The sequence below is a fragment of the Triticum dicoccoides genome, chromosome 5B, assembly GCF_002162155.2.
Source record: "Triticum dicoccoides isolate Atlit2015 ecotype Zavitan chromosome 5B, WEW_v2.0, whole genome shotgun sequence".
Lineage (NCBI taxonomy): Eukaryota > Viridiplantae > Streptophyta > Magnoliopsida > Poales > Poaceae > Triticum > Triticum dicoccoides.
This window is the reverse complement of record NC_041389.1, coordinates 29,488,159-29,494,995: the sequence shown is the minus strand read 5'-3', so window position 1 is coordinate 29,494,995 and position 6,837 is coordinate 29,488,159.

Genomic DNA, 6,837 nt, shown 5'->3' with positions numbered 1-6,837 from the left:
TTTCGCTACACGCTATCCCTCCCGCACGAGGTGGACAAACATGCAGCAGTGGATTCGATACTGTAGAAGTAGTAGTAACATCATTGTTCGTCTTCTTGAAGAGGCGAAGAGCCAAGCGCAACCTGAACGTGGCAGTTGCAAACGCTCGCGTGGCTGTCTTTGTGTAGGGGTGGGTGTGGTGCGATGCCTTGGAACATGCATATAGCCAGGCTCTTGCATGAGACAAAATTGCTATTTGAGCCCACTATTGTAGTACTAGTACTTGCTAGTATAGCCCTGTAAATCGGAAAGGAGTATTTGCCTTTCTAGAGATTTCAACAAGTGACTTGATTACACCACGTACAGTACTCCCTCCCTTCCGGTTTATTGGGCTCAAATCTCAGATCTCATCAACCAAGGCATTTTGTGATTGGAGGAATGTATCTCGTACTTTACAAAACTACCCTAATTAAACTCATGCATTAATTACGCAGTTCTCTCATTTTCCTCTCCGCCTTGGTCGCGGTGCACAATATTGAGCACTCCTATATGACTTGCTGCTCTATCTACATGCGGGACATCAAAGCATCCGGGCCCGCGTGCCATCCACCAAATCACAGCGAGGTTCTACAGTCGAGACTCACCGGTTACCCTGGTGTGGCTGTCATGGCCCTTCATATCACAAAACCCACACCTTTACCAGCAATGGTAAAGTGGCCTCGAAGTTGGACTAGACGAAGAAGCCATCATTTCACTGGAACGCTTGTTGAAGCCCTTTCTCCCCTTTTTTGAAGAAAACCTCCCTCCAGGCTACCCACTTCTGCCATTTTTTTATGTACGGACGAAGGAAAGGTGGGCGAATCAGTGATGCTACTATATTTTCATTCCAAGAATCTTCTTTTTGCGAAGCACTGGCTGATTCTCATAGCCTATTCTTTTCCCATTTTCATTGCGATTGTGGTTTCCTTTTGATTGCTTTTTGTTTGTCAGTTCATTGATGGATCCTGGAGCACAAGTAAAAGAGTTGCCAACGGACAACCCACTGGAGACAGCAATCTCCAGGAAGCAAGCACCAACCAATGAGTTGACCATGTTGGCGGGCCAACCCATGGAGATGAAGAACTCCAAGAAACAACCACTGGCCAAAGAGTTGACGACGTTGGCGGATGAACTCCTCAAAGAAAGTTGGAAGAATAGCAAGGGCCCCATCATTCCTACCCCAGAAACTCTAATGGCCACCTATGCGATGCTCAAGGCCGAGATTGAGGAGATAGTCGCTGTTGAGAATCAGTATTCCCCTGGCAAGGTGATGGCCCCCATCGAGGACAAGGAGATGGTGCCCGGAGGGATTGGTCCCCCGGTGAGCTACACAAGGTAAAAAATATTGGCTTACCATAGTTGTGGTTTTTGATTATTTGCAATGTGCTTGCTAATATGTTAGGGTTGTGCAGGTGCCGGTGGACGTCCTTGATGCTTCCGATGCCGCGGCTCGTCCTGTGGACAATGCCCCAGAGATCGTTTCCGATGTCGCGGTCCGTCCTATTGACATCGCCCCGAAGATCGATTCCGATGCCGCTATCCATCCCGTGGACATCACCCAAAAGTTCGATTCTGATGTCGCGGTCAGTCATGTGGACATCGCCCCAGAGATCGATTCCCATGCTGATGTTCGTGCTGTGGTCATTGCCCGAGAGATCGATGACAAGAAATAGTTGGTCGCGCTAATCCTTCAGGGTAGTTTGCATTGCCCTGTGTTTAATTACCAGAACGATGCGTGTCATCAAACCATCTTAGGGCTAGTGTACTGTCTTGTGTGGGCGGTACTTCTGCTTTTGTTTGATAGTGAATCATACAAACCCTCTCCGACTTATGGAAACATATGTATCCTCACCAGCTTTTGATGTAATATATGGCATGCTTAGATGTAAGTTTGAACTGTTTATCATATCAACAGGGCTTGTTTGATGATTCTTGGTGTTAGTAGGCTAGCTACCGTGCGAGCTATAGTACATGCAAAACACTCGCCAAAGAGAAACGTTGGGGCTGATGAGCTCGTGGTACACTTATACTTATCTGTCATCGATCGGCCAATAGCCCAAGCTCCTAAAATTGTAGGCTTAGTCGACATGGATACATTCAGGCCTCATTTGGTTCACAGGGTAGGAAAATCGTAGCAAAAGTACAAAGATGTACAACACAAAATCATAGCAGTACAAAGACGTACTCCCTCTGTTCCAAAATAGATGACGTAGGCGGGCTAGTTTGTCCTAGTGGGTTTCAGTGATATGACGTGGTATACTGTCGTCCAGTCTTCACGTGTGGTAGCAGTATTGCGGGTACAGTAAGTTTTTGTTGAAGAAGTGGAATTCAATGAAGTCATGATGGTTCCTTCGTCCGACCAACTTACAGTGGGAAATGTTGGGCCTGCGATACGACCGGGGTAGACCAGGATAATTTTGTGCATGGCAGGTGGACCAGGATGGTTGACGTCCCACATGTCGGCGAATGAAAGTATTCTTTTTGATAGAGGAGGACCAACGAGTATTCATTGTTTATTTTTGATGAAAGCTATTGTCTCCACTGTTACGACAGAGGAGTGTGAAACACGGCAGCCAGTGAACTTGGCATGTGCACCACTCCCTCCTTCCTCATGTAATACTACCATACTGTTGACTATAAGGTTGGCTATAAGGTTACAACTTTTTCTCACTTTCTGTATCTATTACCTCTCAAATGTTTTTTCCTTTCTTTTTTAGACACAACTGTTTTTATGCCTCTTTTTTTTAGAATTAGTTTTTTTATACCTAGGAGCACATGTAGAGATGGGCTGTTGCAGAGCCCACTCCTTGACTTTGTCAATGCCTCTCTCTCCTGCACATAAGCGGGATTATAGCCCAGTATTTTGCTGGTACTACTTGCTATGCATCCATGCGGCAGGCAGCTGGCGTCTGAGGGGGGAGCGCGCGGGGGGAAGTGCGGGGTGGGGTTCTGGTCGGCTAGGGCGGTCAAAAGCGGGCTTGGAAGAGGTCCGGACTTCCGCATGGCCCACCTCACATTATCACCATATATTTCTTGGAGTCTGTGCGTGGTGGGCGGGCGATCTCTTCTCCCTCCCCCGTCTCTCTCTTCTCAGCCGACGCCCGTCGAGTGATTAGATTTCGGCTATCGACGGTTTATTCAATTGCAGTCCCGCATGCCAGTGAAATTATAAGACAACGGTTCCCTCTGGTGAGCGGCGTGCGAGCCGGACTATCGAGGGTGCGATGCGTACGAGTCATAAGTGTGTCGCCTTTTCCTTTAGAACTTGCAAAGTGTAACATTTTCGTGCGATCGATCAATAGAAATCCAGAAATAAATGATGATGGTGGTGCTTTCCCACGCGTTAGGCGGGCTAATTTGAGTGATATGACGTTCTACAGTGCCGTCCACTTGCTCCATTTTTATGTAAGAAATAGTTTACACTCTTACGTGGGAGGAGTGCGAAACACGGCGGGTCTGATTTTGATCGAGGGATAACTGTTCCCTACCAATTAACGGAGAGGTACATCAAAACTCATAAACTCATAATATAAGCCAACCCAATAAGGCCCATATACTCCCCGGCGAATTCCCGTAACTCTCCGGTACTCCGAAAAATACCCGAATCACTCGGAACCTTTCCGAAATCCAAATATAGTCGTCCAATATATCAATCATTACGTCTCGACCATTTCGAGACTCCTCGTCATGTCCCCGATCTCATCCGGGACTCCGAACTCCTTCGGTACATCAAAACTCATAAACTCATAATATAACTGTCATCAAAACCTTAAGCGTGCGGACCCTACGGGTTCGAGAACTATGTAGACATGACCTAAAACTATTCTTGGTCAATAACCAATAGCGGAACCTGGATGCCCATATTGGCTCCAACATATTCTACGAAGATCTTTATCGGTCAAACCGCATAACAACATACTTTGTTCCCTTTGTCATCGGTATGTTACTTGCCCGAGATTCGATCGTCGGTATCCAATACCTAGTTCAATCTCGTTACCGGCAAGTCTCTTTACTCGTTCCGTAATACATCATCCCATAACTAACTCATTAGTTGCAATGCTTGCAAGGCTTAAGTGATGTGTATTACCGAGAGGGCCCAGAGATACCTCTCCGACAATCGGAGTGACAAAACCTAATCTCGAAATAAGCCAACCCAACATGTACCTTTGGAGACACCTGTAGTACTCCTTTATAATCACCCAGTTACGTTGTGACGTTTGGTAGCACCCAAAGTGTTCCTCCGGTAAACGGGAGTTGCATAATCTCATAGTTATAGGAACATGTATAAGTCATGAAGAAAGCAATAGCAACATACTAAACGATCAAGTGCTAGGCTAACGGAATAGGTCATGTCAATCACATTCATTCTCCTAATGATGTGATCCCATTAATCAAATGACAACACATGTCTATGGTTAGGAAACATAACCATCTTTGATTAATGAGCTAGTCAAGTAGAGGCATACTAGTGACTATATGTTTGTCTATGTATTCACACATGTATCATGTTTCCGGTTAATACAATTCTAGCATGAATAATAAACATTTATCATGAAATAAGGAAATAGATAATAACTTTATTATTGCCTCTAGGGCATATTTCCTTCAGTCTCCCACTTGCACTAGAGTCAATAATCTAGTTCACATCGCTATGTGATTTAACACCAATATTCACATCTGCATGTGATTAATACCCATAGTTCACATCATCATGTGATCAACACCCAAAGGGTTTACTAGAGTCAATAATCTAGTTCACATCGCTATGTGATTAACACCCAAAAGAGTACTAAGGTATGATCATGTTTTGCTCGTGAGAGAAGCTTAGTCAACGGGTCTGTCATATTCAGAGCCATATGTATTTCGCAAATATTCTATGTCCACAATGCTCTGCATGGAGCTACCCTAGCTAATTGCTCCCACTTTCAATATGTATCTATATTGAGACTTAGAGTCATCTGGATTGGTGTAAAAGATTGCATCGTTGTAACTTTTACGACGGGCTCTTTTATCACCTCCATAATCGAGAAACATCTCCTTAGTCCTCACTAAGGATATTCTTGACCCATGTCTAGTGATCTACTTATTAGATCAAAATTGTATTCCTTTGCCAAACACAGAGCAAGGTATACAATAGGTCTGGTTCACAGCATAGCATACTTCATAGAACCTATGACTGAGGCATAGGGAATGAGTTTTCATTCTCTTTCTATTTTCTGCAATGGTTGGGTCTTGAGTCCTACTCAACTTCACACCTTGTAACACAGGCAAGAACTCCTTCTTTGACTGTTCCATTTTGAACTATTTCAAAAATTTATCAAGGTATGTACTCATTGAAAAATCTTATCAAGCATCTTGATCTATCTATATAGATCTTGATGCTCAATGTGTAAGCAGCTTCACCGAGGTCTTGCTTTGAAAAACTCTTATTCAAGTATCCTTTCATGCTATCCAGAATTTCCATATCATTTCCAATTAACAATATGTCATCCACATATAATATTAGAAATGCTACAGAGCTCCCACTCACTTCCTTGTAAATACAGGCTTCTTCAAAAGTCTGTATAAAACCATATGCTTTGATCAACTCATCAAAGCGTATATTCCAACTCCGAGATGCTTGCACCAGTCCATAGATGGATCGCTGGAGCTTGCACAATTTGTTAGCACCTTTCGGATTGACAAAACCTTCTGGTTACATCATATACAACTCTTCTTTAAGAAAACCCTTAAGGAATGCAGTTTTGTTTATCCATTTGCCGGGGGTTGGATACGACATATGCCAAAGGATGGCTTATCATGGTGGGAGCGAGTAGAACGTCACCGGTGCCTGGAAGCGGGATGAGGCGAAGACATGCACGCTGGCGGAACTTACCCAGCTTCAGGGCACTCCTAGGAGATAACACCCCTACTGCTGCTCTGCGGGGTCTCCGCGTGATCACTAAGGAAAAGTGACTACAATGGTGCTCTTGGAGCTGTTTAGGGAGGTAGGAGAAGGCAAGGTTAGCTCTCTCCTCCCTGGGCTATCTGGTATATCTCTCTCTCTAGGTCCGAAACCTTTGCATGGGTGCCCCGGGGGGTTTATATAGGCCTACCCCCCGGGGGTACAATAGTAATCCGGCTGGGCGCGGGTCCCAGCCGTCTGTCTCTCAGGTCGCCGTCCTTCCCGCCGGCTTCTGGAGCCCGCCGACTGGCGGGTCCCGCGGACAGGCTTGATACTGTAGCGGCGCTCCTGATGACGCAGGCACGGTCATCGGGTCATGGCAACAGTGCCGCCGTCTATCGGGCGATCACTGTCGCCATTCCCCGCCTTATCTGATTAATGGTTCGTGGGGCCCGGGAGGAGTCGGCTGACTCCAGGGAGGCCGACTCCCACAGGTCCGTCTTTGGGTTGCCCAGTCCGCCTTCAGCCTACCCACTGACAGGCGGCCCTGCCGCCTTCGGGTCGTACAGGCCGGCGTCGTGGGCACAGTGTACTGCGTACTGTGGCTGAGATCAGGGCAGGCATGGCAACAGTGCCGCATCTCGCTGGAGATCTTCCAGCGATACGGCTCACTGTAGCCATGCCGGCCCTTCGTAAGTAGGGGGGAAACGACCATGCCGTGACCGTACCCCGCGTCGTACTTCGGGATAAGGGAGGAATCTTGGGCCGACTCTCCATAGTCGGCCTCTCTGGAAGTCGCCAGCTTGGAGTCGGCTTATCTGGGAGTCGTCGTCTGGGACTCGCCATATTTTGGAGTCGCTCCTGGGACTCGGCCTGAGGGGCGCGGCCTGCCCCGATGTCTTGAAATGTCCCGGGGCTCGGGTTAGCCTACCCAT